The sequence below is a fragment of the Lactuca sativa genome, chromosome 3 (genome assembly GCF_002870075.4).
Source record: "Lactuca sativa cultivar Salinas chromosome 3, Lsat_Salinas_v11, whole genome shotgun sequence".
In the NCBI taxonomy this organism is placed as follows: Eukaryota; Viridiplantae; Streptophyta; class Magnoliopsida; order Asterales; family Asteraceae; genus Lactuca; species Lactuca sativa.
Genome location: NC_056625.2, coordinates 261,114,814 through 261,132,988, shown reverse-complemented (window position 1 = coordinate 261,132,988; position 18,175 = coordinate 261,114,814).

Genomic DNA, 18,175 nt, shown 5'->3' with positions numbered 1-18,175 from the left:
TCAAATAAATCGTCTATGCGAGGAAGAGGGTAACGATTTTTTACCGTAAGCTTGTTGAGTTCCCTATAATCGATGCACATACGGAACGATCCGTCTTTCTTCTTCACGAACTAGACTGGTTCTCCCTAGGGTGAGAAGCTTGGTCTTATAAACCCTTGTTGAGCAGTTCGTTAAGTTGACTGGACAGTTCTTGCATCTCAGCAGGTGCTAGACGATATGTCGATTTGGCTACGGGGGTATCCCCTGGAACTAAGTCAATCCTGAATTCGACTTGACATTGGGGAGGTAAACCCGGTAGTTCTTCAGGAAAGACGTCGGGGAAGTCGCATACTACGGGGAGGTCTTTTAGGTCTTTTGTTTTCTGGCTTGTGTCGACAATGTGTGCAAGGAATGCATGATATTCCTTACGCAAGTACTTCTGGGCTTGAATACTTGAGATGATACGAAGGCTCGTACTGGGTTTGTCTCCGTAGATCAACAAGGTTTCGTTATTTGGTAGGTTTAGACGGACTGCTTTGTCGAAGCACAAAATATGGGTACGATGGAGACTTAACCAGTCCATGCCCACAATGACATCGAAGCTCTTGATTGCTACTGGTATGAGGTCGATTGGAAATGAGTGATTATCTAGCGTGAGGGTACAACCTACGTAAATCTCGTTAGAACTCTTTGTCTTTCCGTTATCCATTTCTGAGATGAAGGTTTCTTTTAGTGCTTGCGGTGATGGTTTAAGTAAGTGTTTAAAGTTTTGGTTTACGAAGCTCCTCTCTGCCCCACTATCAAATAGGATACAAGCATAAGAGTTATCAAGAAGGAAAGTACCCGTGACTACTGTGGGGTCTGCTACTGCTTCATTGTGGCCAATAGCAAGTAGTCTTCCTGCTCCTCCTGAATTCCCAGCTTTAGGGCAATTTCTTTTGAAGTGCCCTATCTCGCCGCACCAGTAGCAGGCCTGGCTTACTCCTATACTGGGGACCTGGGAAATTGGTTTGGGTGGTGTTCTGCAAAACCAGGCGGTATGGTCCTTTCGGTCGCAATTAGTGCAGTGCATTTCCCGGCAGGGGCCGTTATGATGGAAATGGCACTTGGTGCACTTGGGTAGGCTTTATGCATATGATTTGGTTGGTATATGGGCAGCAGGAGTAGTGGAAGCATGGACAACCACCGTCTGCTGGTTCTTGGAAGAGGGTTGGGCTTATTTGCCCTTCTTTCGGTCCCAACGTTTCCTCTTGTTGTCAGTTGTTTTGGTTGGTTCGGTGGCAGCCGTTGTAGTTTTTCATGGGGTAGATGGAACCTCATGATCAATAAGATTTTGGGCCAATTCCTTGGAACTGTCAAAGGTTGTAGGTTTTGATGCTAGAACATTCCATCGATACAGGGGTACCAAACCCCAGATGTATCTCTCGACTTTCTTGCCTTCAGTGGGGACCAGGTTAGGACATAGAGTCACCAGGTCGCAGAACCTGGCTACATAAGCCACTATGTCGGGACCTTTCATTTTGAGGCTCCACAGTTCCTCCTCGAGCTTCTGAATTTTACCCCTCGGGCAGTACTCCCTTGTCATCAGGTCCTTCAGTGTATCCCAGCCCATAGCATTAGTTGTTACCAAAGAGAGTGATTTGACATGGCCATTCAACCATGTCAGGGCCCTTTCAGTGAAAGTGCAAGCAGCGAACTTTATCTTGCTTCCTTCAAGGCATGAGCACATCTCGAAGATTGCTTCAGTTCTCTCGATCCATTGGGACATCGCAATGATCCCTCCGGTTCCGTTGAAGTATTCTGGTTGGCAGCTGATGAAATCCTTATAGGTACACTCTGGTGTATGTGAGTGGATTTCACCATGGCTAGAGTTGGTGCCCGTTCCAGCTCCACTTGAACCACCAGAGTTTATTTGAGCCAGGGTTGCGGTCACAGCTGCCTGAAACATCACCACATCGAACTGTGTAGGGGGTGGTGGTGGTGGAGTTCGACTCGTAGGCATGTTTCTGGTCGGACGCTTTCGAGGCGGCATCTTTTACTGAAAGTTTATAAGGATGATGTTAATAGTAAGAATCAATTGCAAGTATGATGAGAGTGTTTCATGGACTAAATCGCCATAGTCCAACTTTTAGGTAGAGACATAACAATAGAGTTGGGAAACACAAGAGTAAGAACTTCTCAATAGATTAGATAACAACCAATATTACTGGTATTAGTGATGTAAAATGAGTTCGGGAAAGTTGACCTAATAGTAGGTCTTACATCAAACCATAAGGAAAAATGTTGGCAGCTAAATAGTCTAGTTAGTGTACTTTTAAAAGTTAGGAATATTTTGCAGACAAGTGCTCCATAGAGCACAGAAAAGAAAGGCTATCCCTTAATTCAAAAGTAAAGATGAGTCGACATCTTCTACCGGCGACGGGTATCCCTCGGACGAACCCTTAGGTCTGCCAGTTGACGTATAACTTCCTGAAGATGTCGCTCATGTGCTCTCTGACGCACTCGGAGTTCCATGACTTCGGCTCGGGATGCAACTAATTGTTGCTACAGAGTCTCATTGGTCCTCCTAGTCCTATCCATAGCCTCTTCAAGTTGGCGAATGCGGACCATGTTAAGGCTAGAGTTGGCGACAACTTCCATTACTCGGTCGATGGCTGCATGACCTTGCTCGACGTTCCGAGCAATCCTATGGACCATGATGGTTAGGACACGGTCAGCAGAACTTCCCTCACTTATATTGTAAAAGCTTCGGTCTCCGTTGAAGGGTAAAGGCTGACCCAGTTCATCACTCCATCGATTCAAGGTTGTTTCCCACATGGGTGTGGGACCTTGAAATGTCGTACGGGGGTTGAGGTTTGGAATTGGAACTTCTTGGGGTAGGTTGTTGACCTTTGGTTCGGAGTCGGAGCCATCCAAAAAGCCTTATGCGAGGTGATCATCCAAAGGGATTGGGTGATCATCTTCTGACTCATCATCAAGCCATCCACCAATGCCTTGGTTGGGATAATACGGATCGTCGGGGAGATGGAAGCCAGCCATGCTATCTACGTGAGGAAAAGGAGTATAAGGATCTTATAATAATAGACGCACTAATCTAAGATAATTATAAGATGATCTTTACTAGTTACTTCAATACTCGCATAGTGCATACCAATTACATGTAACCAAAACAGGATAAACATTCGAATAAGTGACTCTAACTCTAAATACACAACCAACCAAGGAACATGAAATAAAGTAAAGGTCACAGATTCTATGTCTATAGCGTCTTAGTCACATGTAACCTTAGCGTATCCACTTAGCAACTATTGCCCTACTAGTAAAGACCTTTTTAGTTCTCAAATAAGTAATTACAGTAATACAAAATACTCCTATAGTATTTTAGGTTTAGGTTTTGTGCTAATGTTCTTGTTGTAGTAGTGTTGGTAAGTTTTTAGACTTGTTGCAACACCACAACCATTCTTCGGCACATGCTAGTCACTCCTCGGAAAATATAGTTGATCAGGCTATATTCTCCCATGTTTGACTATATGCCTCTAAGCCTAATCGTGTTGTTCAACAATCGTAACACTTTTGTTTTGATCTAGTATGATACTGACCCTGGTATGAATAGATGTATATATACTTAGTTAAATATCTTATTATTTAAATGTATATATTCTTGGTTAGAGTGTTTTAATCCCGTTGAGTCTATAGTTCATAGATCTTTTATGGGATGATATACTTGATTCACTATAAACAGTGCTCTGATACCAACCTGTCACACCCCAAAACTGGAACGGCGGAAACGTTCTGGGGTGGAGGACGTCATGTACAGTATCATAACAATGCATAATAGTAAAGACAAGCAACAACATCCATTGCATTAATATAATACTTGTAATACAAGTGTGTTCTGTAAAGTTTGTAAGACACCAAAAGTATGATCAAAATAAAAGATGAGTCTTGTATGTGCTCCATCTTCTCAAAAGCTTCACCGGTACCTGTCTACTGATGACCTGAGAATACAAGTTATTTTGAAAGAGTTTATCAGCATAAAGCTAGTGAGTTCATAAGTATTTAGTGTCATTGCTTGTATGAAAATGTTTGTAACAACGTTGAGTAAATGTAGTAAATGATTTCAAATGTTTGTAAATAGTATACTCCCAAGAAAATCCTATATTTTCCAGTCAAATGTAGTCTTCTACCAACACCCGACTGTTTGTATATTTGTTCTTTTGTAAATGTAAAAGTTTTCCGCATTGAAACTATCAGTATGAAAATAAAGTTTTAGACTTCACTCATGTAAGGTGATGGGAAAATAATGTTCTACCCCAGCAGTATCACTACCAGCTAAATGTGATAAAAATGCTGACTACAGGTAGTATTAAATGTACAATACACCTCGAGGAACCTGTTTTGCCTTTAATTCTTAAATGGGTTGATTAAAGGTTTGAATGTGAACTCCTATGTAACCATGCTGATCGACGGCTGAATAACTGATGACCATCCGAGTCATATGTAGTGAGGTAACATTCTGTCACCCCTTATCCTTTCGGCTGGGACTGTAGCTAGCAGTCGGGATGTGGGAGTGACTTTCCCGTATAGATCTATACACACAATGCCCGTACTCCCTCCAGGAGACTCTGGTTACAAAGTGATACCACGATGAAGTGTCGTATCGAGAAGTAGTATGTCACATTTCGTTTATCGTATTCAAAAGGTTGTATAGTATGTCATAGTGTAGTTATGTTTTCTCTTTACTAGTATATAGTATGTTCTCTTGTATAGTGTATAGGGTTTGTCTTGTATAGTATATAATATGTTCTCTTGTATAGTGTATAGTGTTTCTCACTGTAGTACTCATGTAGCAACTCGTAAATGTACTGACACTTGTATGTATCTTTGTAATAGTAGTAGTAATGAGTGATAATCCCTTAACTATACCTATTATAGTTAAAGAGTAATGTTGTTTGTATGCCTTTGTTGAAGTGAAAGCTTTTATATCCAAACATATATATATATATATATATATATATATATATATATATATATATATATATATATATATGATATATAACTAAGATTTCAACGACCTTCGAACAAACAACAGGATACCCTAAGTCCACAACCAAACAAGGAACATGAAATAAGGTGAGCTATCAATCCTAAGTCCTTCGTACCTTACTTATATAAATATAGTTGTATATCTATGAGTTTGATAGTAATGTAAGTTTAAAAGGGTTTTGAAAACAGTTTTAGCATTTAAAAGAGTTTTGTAAAAGGTTTTGAAGTGCTTGAAATCCATAAGTTTGATAGCAATTTGAAAGTAATAGTAAATCTTTTTGTTTGTTCTAGTTATTAATCACATATGATTAAATCAATAACTAGAATGTTTCAACTAGTATTCCCCCCCCCCCTAAAAGCATTTAAAATAATTTCAAAGGTTGATTAAGGGGTATGAACTCACCTGTAGTGAGTGATTTGGATGGAAGTGACGGATAGGATGCTAAGTGGCAAGTGAGGACTTGAACACACACACGGATCCTATTTAACATGTAATGACACACACACACACACACACACACACATATATATATATATATATATATATATATATATATATATCTAATTAGTCATTTAACAACTAATTAATCAAGTAAACACACCCTAATACATGGATAACACTTTGATTCAGGTGTTAGGAGTACTAAATGGTTGCATCTAAAGAGAGTATGGCCTCGCATTGGAGTTTACTTCCCCTATGTTAACACCACATGAGTTTACGGACCATGGTCATTTCCCCCATGAGTTTACAGCCGTAAACTCATGGTAATTAGTACCATTTTGTGTTTTAAGGTCTTATACCCCTCAAGGAAGTAATCTAGACTTGTATCCAAGGCTTAGGAAGGTACTAGGGCTCATAATGGCCCTTCAATAGAGTTTACGGTTCATGGACCAACTCCCATGGAGTTTACAGTTTTGGGTTTACGGTCCTAGTGGGTTTACGACCGTAAACCCATGGTAACTCCTACCATTTCGTGGTTTAAGGTCTTTAGCTCATGCATGCAAGGTTCTAGTCCAATATCCAAGTCGTAGAAGGTAATGGTAGCACATATGCACCACCTTATGGTGTTTATGGTCCATGGAGATTGCCTTGGCCGTAAACCCATGTGTTCTTGGGGATTCTTGGTGTTTTTTCATGGTTAAACAAGTAATCTAAGCACATAACTTGTAGAGAGGGGTGTACCTACTTATAGGAAGCTTGTAAGAGTGTTTAAGGTCCAAAAACACTAGTGTGTGTTCTACGTGTTCTTGAAGAACACTTGAAGATCTAAGAAAGAGAAGATTTCATGGATGAAATCATGCATAATCACTAGATGAAGTGTTGTAACAACAAATCAAGGGAAGAAACACTTACATTTTTGGAAGATAGGAAGAAATATGTTATGATACTTCAGAGAGAAATGTGGGTGTTCTTGAGCTTGGAAGTGAAAAGTGAGGAAATGGGGAGTAAACTCATGCCTTAAGCATGAGTTCACGGCCAAGAAGAGTTTAAGGCCCAAACTCCCAAAGTTTGGCCGTAAACACCTTGTTATGGTGTGAAATGTTTATTTGTTACACATTACCCCTAGAAGATACTTCATTTTATTTGTTCGTTTGACGAATGTATATCACAAACACCCAAAAGGACTTTAAACTAGGCTAAAAATTAGCATAAACGAATTAGACCTTCAATTGAATTGTTTGACTGTAGAGTTCGTACAAATGAAAATTTCGGGTTGTCACAAATGATGATAAAGATGATCTACCTTGACTAGTTTCATTGTACCATCATTCAATATGATGTTATGTCTAGTGAAAGTAATATTGTTCAGTGAAAGGTTATTTTCCAAATTAACCATTTTGACATATTATCTCTACTCAAAATGTTTATATTGGAAAATATCATAAACTTATATGGACTGATTTCAAAAAAAAAAAAACTTTTAATGGTCCAACTACAAAAAATTTCAGCATATAAATGTTTTCTATAATTTTCCATTATCTAAATGGATAAAACATGTCGTATCAATGACTTGAGGAATGAGAAAAAGAAATACAATACCATTTCTGGTAATTATAATATACGTTTTTCTATAAAAAGTAAAATAAAAAAATGTGATAATGTATATATATGACTGGAACATAAGGAAAAGTTTATATCTATGCACCATTACATCATTAAGAGATTAAAAATAGTTATATTTAAGTATTTGTAGATTGTAGATCATAATATTCGATATTATCCCTTTTTAAAAAGAAACAAAATAGTTTTCATTTATTAATCTCATGTATATTTAGTTCTTGCGTACATTTAAATATCTAATGTGAAAATTTAATACTCTCAAGTCTTTGATTGTCATATGCATTTTGAAACTCTAGATCAACATAATGTTAATTAAACAATCGATCAAAGATGTCAATAACTAATAACTCAACTACTTCGTCTGTTTTATTAAAAACAATAAAAAACGGTAGATATTATCACAATTTTTTGGTACTATTCATACCATATATTTTTACCAATTTTGTGTGTATCCCACATCGAAACAGAAAAAATTGTAAATAACATTTATAAATTGATTTATATCTTAATAGATCGGGTGACCGGGGGAAGCGTGTATATCACATTCCATTCCATGGAACAAAAAAAGATAAAAAAAAATGATGCCTTGTCTGGTCACCTTTTAACATTAAACTTCTTTTAAATTACCAATTTGCCCCTATTGGTTGCAGAAAGTTACAAATATTGTCCATTCTTTGAATTGATTCCTTTTTTTAATTAGTATAAAGGTTATTTTGTAATTCTCTTAGTCCATGGGCCTGTTCAAGTTAATGTTTAGGCCATTGAGAGTATGTACAATGACATTTTTGCGCACATATTTTTTGAATCCAATTACATGTTTATTATGATAAGTCAAACAAATTCTTTAGTACTTAAAAAAGAACGCCCTTCATGTTTATATAATATAAAATAAATAAGAATATTACTAGTAAATTACCAAGTCTTAACAAAAATCTCACGATACGTTACTATTAGTCAAGATGGTATCATACCCACACATAAAAACAATCTGACAAGCTGATTTTTTGTCTATATGTATATCATATGATTTAATGTATCGATACAATTTGTAAAAAATCTGTTAATTTTGGATAAAATTTTTATATTATTGAACAAATGAGTCGGTATGAAATGCGTAACTAGCTTTTTTAGTCTATAATTGATTGGTTATTTGAGGGATTTTCAAGTAAAATCAATTCCTCATCCCTAAAGGCTTTTGTACTCATATACTTCATTAATTTTTATTCGCTTATTGTTTATTGATTATTTGATTGTCCTATTTATTTAGTTTTTTTGTTATGTTTACAATTCCCTTGGTCTATATTATGAACCTACTTTCTTTATTATTTGAGGGGGAATTTTCCCTGGAAATCCCCTTGGGGGCTAGGTTTGCCCGCTTTGTGGAGCTTGAACTTTGGGTCTACTCTCGAATATTGGGTAGAGGTTTCCGTTTAAACATTTGTGGTTTCCAAAAAAAGTTATTTAGTTCATTACAATCCGATCATTCCATTTTATTTTATTTTTGTTTGTTTTTGTTTCGTTAGTTTACTGCGGTTTATGTACTGTCTTTTTGTGTGTATTTATTGTAGTATATATCTTTGTAATTTATTTTTCCCATTTTTTAGGTTAGATACAGAACAATGTATAATAATAAAAATTGAACTGTAAGGCGAGCGATTGAAAGAAGGCTACAATTACATAAAGTAAGTTACGTTTAACTATACATGTCATTAATTATATCAACATAGATGAAACAAAATTTTAGGCTACTTATTTATAAAAAATAAGAAATACGACTTCTGGTTACATTATGTATATTAGTTTTGATGATACAAATACCTAATGGACAATCATGATGAAGATGATCTGCTCTGACTAGTTTCATTGTACCATCATTCAATATGAAGTTATGTCCGGTGAACGTAAATTTGTTCGGTGAAAGGTTATTTTCCAAATTAACCATTTTGACATACTATGTCTACTCAAAATGGTTACTCTGGAAAATATCATAAATTTATATGGACTAATTTGAAAAAAAAAAAACTTTTAATGGTCAAACTACAAAAACTTTTTAGCATATAATTGTTTTCTATAATTTTCCAATATCTAAATGGATAAAAGTTGCCATGTCAATGACTTGAGGAATGAGAAAAACATATACAATACAATTTTTGGTGATTAGAATATACTTTTTTCTATAAAAAGTAAAATAGAAAAAATGTGATAATGTATATCCGACTGGAACATAAACAAAAGTTTATATCTATGTACCATTAAATCAATATGAGAATCAAAATAGTACCTTTTAAGTATTTGTACATTATAGATCCTAATATTCAATGTTATCCCTTTTAAAAAATAAACAATATTGTTTTCATTTATTTATCTCATGTATATTTAGTTCTTGCGTACATTTAAATATCTAATGTTAAAATTTAATACTCTCAAATCTTTGGTTGCCATATGTATTTTGTAAATCTAGATCAACATAATGCTAGTTAGACAATCGATAAAAGATGTCAATAACTAATAATTCTACTACTTCGTCTGTTTTATTAAAAACAAAAAATATGGTTGATATTATCACAATTTTTGGGTGCTATTCCTGCCAAATATTAATACCAATTTTGTGTGTGTCCCACATCGAAATAGAAAAAATTGTAAATAGTATTTATAAATTCAATTATATCTTAATAGATCGGGTCGGGGGAGGCGTGTATATCACATTCCATTCCATGGAACAAAAAAAGAATAAAAAAAATGGCGCATTGTCTGGTCACCTTTTAATGTTAAACTAATTTTAAATTACATATTTGCCCATATGGTTTGCAGAAAGTTATAAATATTATCCCTTCTTTGAATTGATACCTTTTTTTAATTACTATAAAGGTTAGTTTGTAATTATCTAAGTCCGTGGGTTGTTCAAGTTAGTGTCTATGTCATTGAGAGTATGTACAATGACCTTTTTGCCAACATATTTTTTGAATCCAGTTTCATGTTAATTTTGATAAGTCAAACAATTCATTTTTTTTTTGTCGAAGACGGATTGCATCAACGAAGAAAGAACAATTGTTTTTGAAACAAATTCTTTAATACTCAAACAAAGAACGCTCTTGATGTTTATATAAAATTAAGCCCTAACAAAAATCTCATGATACCTTACTATTAGTCAAGATGATATCATACCCACACATAAAATCAATCCGACAAGGTAATTTTTTTGTATATGTATATCATATGATTTAGTGTATAGGGTTTCTCTTGTATAGTGTATAATATGTTCTCTTTTATAGTGTATAGTGTTTCTCACTGTAGTACTCATGCAGCGACTCGTAAATATACTGACGCTTGTTTGTATCTTTTTAATAGTAGTAGTAGTGAGTAGTAATCCCTTAACTATACCAGTTATAGTTAAACAGTAATGTTGTTTGTATGCCTTTGTTGAAGTGAAAGCTTTTATATCCATACATACATACATACAAATATATATATATATATATATATATATAAATACGATATATAACTAAGATTTAAACGACCTTCGTACAAACAACATGATACCCTAAGTCAACAACCAACAAGGAACAGGAAATAAGCTGAGCTATTAGTCCTAAGTCCTTCAAACCTTACTTATATAAATATAGTTGTATAGATATGAGTTTGATAGTAATGTAAGCTTAAAAGGGTTTTGAAAGCAGGTTTAGCATTTAAAATAGTTTAGTAAAATGTTTTGAAGTGCTTGAAATCCATAAGTTTGATAGCAATTTGAAAGTAATAGTAAATCTTTATGTTTGTTCTAGTTATTAATCACATGTGATTAAAGCAATAACTAGAATGTTTCAACTTGTATCCCCCCCCCCTTAAAAGCATTTAAAATAATTTCAAAGGTTGATTAAGGGGTATGAGCTCACCTATAGTGAGTGATTTGGATGGAAGTGCCGGATAAGATGCTAAGTGGCAAGTGAGGACTTGAACACACACACAGATCCTATTTACCATGTAAAGACACATATAAGTATCTAATTAGTCATTTAACAACTAATTAATCAAGTAAAGACACCCTAATACATGGATAACACTTTGATTCAAGTGTTAGGAGTACTAAAGGGTTGCATTTAAAGAGAGTATGGCCTCGCATTGGAGTTTACTTCCCCTGTGGTAACCCCACATGAGTTTACGGCCCATGGTCATTTCCCCAATGAGTTTACAGCCATAAACTCATGGTAATTAGTACCATTTTGTGTTTTAAGGTCTTATACCCCTCAAGGAAGTAATCTAGACTTGTATCCAAGGCTTAGGAAGGGACTAGGGCTTATAATGGCCCTTCAATAGAGTTTACGGTTCATGGACCAACTCCCATGGAGTTTACGGTTTTGGGTTTACGGTCCTAGTTGGTTTACGGCCGTAAACCCATGGTAACTCCTACCATTTCGTGGTTTAAGGTCTTTAGCTCATGCATGCAAGGTTCTAGTCCAATATCCAAGCCCTAAAAGTTAATGGTGGCACATATGCACCACCTTATGGTGTTTACGGTCCATGGAGATTGCCTTGGTCGTAAACCCATGTGTTCTTGGGGATTCTTGGTGTTTTTTCATGGTTTAACAAGTAATCTAAGCACATAACTAGTAGAGAGAGGTGTACTTACTTATAACAGGCTTGTAAGAGTGTTTAAGGTCCAAAAATACTAGTGTGTGTTCTTGGTGTTCTTGAAGAACAATTAAAGATCTAAGAAAGAGAAGATTTCATGGTTGAAATCATGCATAATCACTAGATGAATTGTTGTAACAACAAATAAAGGGAAGAAACACTTATAATTTTATAAGATTGGAAGAAATATGTTATGATACTTGAGAGAGAAATGTGGGTGTTCTTGAGCTTGGAAGTGAAAAGTGAGGAAATGGGGAGTAAACTCATGCCTTAAGCATGAGTTCACGGCCAAGAGGAGTTTATGGCCCAAACTCCCAAAGTTTGACCGTAAACACCTTGTTATGGCGTGAAATGTTTATTTGTTACACATTACCCCTAGAAGATACTTCATTTTATTTGTTCATTTGACGAATTTATATCAAAAACACCCAAACGGACTTTAAACCGGGCTAAAAATTAGCAGAAATGAATTTCACCTTTAATTGAAGTGTTTGACTATACAGTTCGTATAAATGAAAATTTCGGGTTGTCACAAATGATGATAAAGATGATCTACCTTGACTAGTTTCATTGTACCATCATTCAATATGATGTTATGTCTAGTGAAAGTAATATTGTTCAGTGAAAGGTTATTTTCCAAATTAACCATTTTGACATATTATCTTTACTCAAAATGTTTATATTGGAAAATATCATAAACTTATATGGACTGATTTCAAAAAAAAAAAAACTTTTAATGGTCCAACTACAAATTTTTTTTAGAATATAATTGTTTTCTATAATTTTCCATTATCTAAATGGATAAAACATGTCGTATCAATAACTTGAGGAATGAAAAAAAGAAATACAATACCATTTTTGGTAATTAGAATATACTTTTTTCTATATAAAGTAAAATAAAAAAATGTGATAATGTATATCTGACTGGAACATAAGGAAAAGTTTATATCTATGCACCATTACATCATTAAGAGATTAAAAATAGTTATATTTAAGTATTTGTAGATTGTAGATCATAATATCCGATATTATCCCTTTTTAAAAAGAAACAAAATTGTTTTCATTTATTAATCTCATGTATATTTAGTTCTTGCGTACATTTAAATATCTAATGTTAAAATTTAATACTCTCAAGTCTTTGATTGTCATATGCATTTTGAAACTCTAGATCAACATAATGTTAATTAAACAATCGATCAAAGATGTCAATAACTAATAACTCAACTACTTCGTCTGTTTTATTAAAAACAATAAAAAACGGTTGATATTATCAAAATTTTTGGGTACTATTCCAACCATATATTTTTATCAATTTTGTGTGTATCCCACATCGAAACAGAAAAAATTGTAAATAGCATTTATAAATTGATTTATATATTAATAGATTGGGTGACCGGGGGAGGCGTGTATATCACATTCCATTCCATGGAACAAAAAAAGAATAAAAAAATGACGCCTTGTCTGGTCACCTTTTAACATTAAACTTCTTTTAAATTACCAATTTGCCCCTATTGGTTGCAGAAAGTTACAAATATAATCCATTCTTTGAATTGATTCTTTTTTTTTTAATTAGTATAAAGGTTATTTTGTAATTCTCTTAGTCCATGGGTCTCTTCAAGTTAATGTTTAGGCCATTGAGAGTATGTACAATGACATTTTTGCGCACATATTTTTTGAATCCAGTTTCACGTTTATTATGATAAGTCAAACAAATTCTTTAATACTCAAACAAAGAACGCCCTTCATGTTTATATAAAATAAATAAGAATATTACTAGTAAATTTTTTTAAAAAACCAAGTCTTAACAAAAATCTCACGATACGTTACTATTAGTCAAGATGATATCATACCCACACATAAAAACAATCTGACAAGCTTATTTTTTTTCTATATGTATATCATATGATTTAATGTATCAATACAATTTGTAAAAAATCTGTTAATTTTGGATAAATTTTTTATATTATTGAACAAATGAGTCGGTATGAAATGCGTAACTAGCTTTTTTACTATATAATTGATTGGTTACTTGAGGGATTTTCAAGTAAAATCAATTCCTCATCCCTAAAGGCGTTTGTACTCCTATACTTCATTAATTTTTATTCGCTTATTGTTTATTGATTATTTGATTGTCACTATTTATTTAGTTTTTTTGTTATGTTTACGATTCGCTTGGTCTATATTACGAACTTACTTTCTATATTATTTGTGGGGGAATTTTCCCTGGAAATCCCTTTGTGGGCTGGGTTTACCCGCTTTGTGGAGCTTGAACTTGGGGTCTACTCTCGAATATTGGGTAGAGGTTTCCGTTTAAACATTTGCCGTTTCCAAAAAAAGTTATTTAGTTCATTAGAATCCGATCATTCCCTTTTATTTTATTTTTGTTTGTTTTTGTTTCGTTAGTTTACTGCGGTTTATTAATTGTCTTTTTTGTTTATTTATTGTAGTATATATCTTTTTAATTTATTTTTCTCACTTTTTAGGATAGCTACAGAACAATGTATAATAATAAAAATTGAACTTTAAGGCGAGCGATTGAAAGAAGGCTACAATTACATAAAGTAAGTTATGTTTAACTATACATGTCATTAATTATATGAACATAGATGAAACAAAATTTCATGCTACTAATTTATAAAATAATAAGAATTACGACTTCTGGTTACATTATGTATATTAGTTTCGATAATACAAATACCTAATGGACAATCGTGATGAAGATGATCTGCCCTGACTAGTTTCATTGTACCATCATTCAATATGAAGTTATGTCCGGTGAAAGTAAATTTGTTCGGTGAAAGGTTATTTTCCAAATTAACCATTTTGACATACTATGTCTACTCAAAATGGTTACTCTGGAAAATATCATAAATTTATATGGACTAATTTGAAAAAAAAAAACTTTTAATGGTCAAACTACAAAAACTTTTTAGCATATAATTGTTTTCTATAATTTTCCAATATCTAAATGGATAAAAGTTGCCATGTCAATGACTTGAGGAATGAGAAAAACATATACAATACAATTTTTGGTGATTAGAATATACTTTTTTCTATAAAAAGTAAAATAGAAAAAATGTGATAATGTATATCCGACTGGAACATAAACAAAAGTTTATATCTATGTACCATTAAATCAATATGAGAATCAAAATAGTTCCTTTTAAGTATTTGTACATTATAGATCCTAATATTCAATGTTATCCCTTTGAAAAAATAAACAATATTGTTTTCATTTATTTATCTCATGTATATTTAGTTCTTGCGTACATTTAAATATCTAATGTTAAAATTTAATACTCTCAAATCTTTGCTTTCCATATGTATTTTAAAAATCTAGATCAACATAATGCTAGTTAAACAATCGATCAAAGATGTCAATAACTAATAATTCAACTACTTCGTCTGTTTTATTAAAAACATGAAAATACGGTTGATATTATCACAATTTTTGGGTGCTATTCCTACCATATATTTATACCAATTTTGTGTGTGTCCCACATCGAAATAGAAAAATTTTTAAATAGTATTTATAAATTCATTTATATCTTAATAGATCGTGTCGGAGGAGGCGTGTATATCACATTCCAATCCATGGAACAAAAAAAGAATAAAAAAAATGACGCATTGTCTGGTCACCTTTTAACGTTAAACTAATTTTAAATTACATATTTGCCCATATAGTTTGCACAAAGTTATAAATATTATCCCTTCTTTGAATTGATACCTTTTTTTTAATTACTATAAAGGTTAGTTTGTAATTATCTTAGTCCGTGGATTGTTCAAGTTAGTGTCTATGTCATTGAGAGTATGTACAATGACCTTTTTGCCAACATATTTTTTGAATCCAGTTTCATGTTTATTTTGATAAGTCAAACAATTCATTTTTTTTGTCGAAGACGGATTGCATCAACGAAGAAAGACAATTGTTTTTCAAACAAATTCTTTAATACTCAAACAAAGAACGCTCTTGATGTTTATATAAAATAAATAAGAAAATTACTAGAATTTTTTTTAAAGAAATTAAGCCCTAACAAAAATCTCACGATACCTTACTATTAGTCAAGATGATATAATACCCACACATAAAATTAATCCGAAATGTAATTTTTTTTCTATATGTATATCATATGATTTAGTGTATAGGGTTTCTCTTGTATAGTGTATAATATGTTCTCTTGTATAGTGTATAGTGTTTCTCACTGTAGTACTCATGTGGCAACTCGTAAATGTACTGACGCTTGTATGTATCTTTGTAATAGTAGTAGTAGTGAGTAGTAATCCCTTAACTATACCAACTATAGTTAAACATTAATGTTGTTTGTATGTCTTTGTTAAAGTGAAAACTTTTATATCCATACGTACATACATATATATATATATATATATATATATATATATATATATATAACTAAGATTTAAACGACCTTCGGACAAACAACAGGATACCCTAAGTCAACAACCAACAAGGAACAGGAAATAAGCTGAGCTATCAGTCCTAAGTCCTTCAAACCTTACTTATATAAATATAGTTTTATAGATATGAGTTTGATAGTAATGTAAGTTTAAGAGCGTTTTGAAAGCAGATTTAGCATTTAAAAGAGTTTAGTAAAAGGTTTTGAAGTGCTTGAAATCCATAAGTTTGATATTTGCCCATATAGTTTGCACAAAGTTATAAATATTATCCCTTCTTTGAATTGATACCTTTTTTTAATTACTATAAAGGTTAGTTTGTAATTATCTTAGTCTGTGGGTTGTTCAAGTTAGTGTCTATGTCATTGAGAGTATGTACAATGACCTTTTTGCCAACATATTTTTTGAATCCAGTTTCATGTTTATTTTGATAAGTCAAACAATTCATTTTTTTTGTCGAAGATGGATTGCATCAACGTAGAAAGAACAATTGTTTTTCAAACAAATTCTTTAATACTCAAACAAAGAACGCTCTTGATGTTTATATAAAATAAATAAGAATATTACTAGAATTTTTTTTAAAGAAATTTAGCCTTAACAAAAATCTCACGATACCTTACTATTAGTCAAGATGATATCATATCCACACATAAAATCAATCCGACAAGGTGATTTTTTTATCTATATGTATATCATATGATTTAGTGTATAGGGTTTCTCTTGTATAGTATGTTCTCTTGTATAGTGTATAGTGTTTCACACTGTAGTAATCATGTAGCGACTCGTAAATGTACTGACGCTTGTATGTATCTTTGTAATAGTAGTAGTAGTGAGTAGTAATCCCTAACTATACCTATTATAGTTAAATAGTAATGTTGTCTGTATGCCTTTGTTGAAGTGAAAGCTTTTATATCCATACATACATATATATATATATATATATATATATATATATATATATATATATACGAATATATAATTAAGATTTAAACGACCTTTGGACAAACAACAGGATACCCTAAGTCCACAACCAATAAGGAACAACAAATAAGTTGAGCTATCAGTCCTAAGTCCTTCAAACCTTACTTATATAAATATAGTTGTATAGATATGAGTTTGATAGTAATGTAAGTTTAAAAGGGTTTTGAAAGCAGTTTTAGCATTTAAAAGAGTTTAGTAAAAGGTTTTGAAGTGCTTGAAATCCATAAGTTCGATAGCAATTTGAAAGTAATAGTAAATCTTTCTGTTTGTTCTAGTTATTAATCACATGTGATTAAAGCAATAACTAGAATGTTTCAACTTGTATTCCCCCCCCCCCCCCCTCCCTAAAAGCATTTAAGATAATTTCAAAGGTTGATTAAGTGGTATGAGCTTACCCGTAGTGAGTGATTTGGATGGAAGTGTCGAATAGGATGCTAAGTGGCAAGTGAGGACTTGAACAAACACACACACAGATCCTATTTAACAAGTAATGAGACATATATGTATATAATTACTCATTTAACAACTAATTAATCAAGTAAAGACACCCTAATACATGGATAACACTTTGATTCAAGTGTTAGGAGTACTAAAGGGTTGCATCTAAAGAGAGTATGGCCTCGCATTGGAGTTTACTTCCCCTATGGTAACCCGACATGAGTTTACGACCCATGGTCATTTCCCCCATGAGTTTAAAGCCGTAAACTCATGGTAATTAGTACCATTTTGTGTTTTAAGGTATTATACCCCTCAAGGAAGTAATCTAGACTTGTATCCAAGGCTTAGGAAGGGACTAGGGCTTATAATGGCCCTTCAATAGAGTTTACGGTTCATGGACCAACTCCCATGGAGTTTACGGTTTTGGGTTTACGGTCCTAGTTGGTTTACGGCCGTAAACCCATGGTAACTCCTACCATTTCGTGGTTTAAGGTCTTTAGCTCATGCATGCAAAGTTCTAGTCCAATATCCAAGCCCTAGAAGGTAATGGTGGCACATATGCACCACCTTATGGTATTTACGGTCCATGGAGATTGCCTTGGTCGTAAACCCATGTGTTCTTGGGGGTTC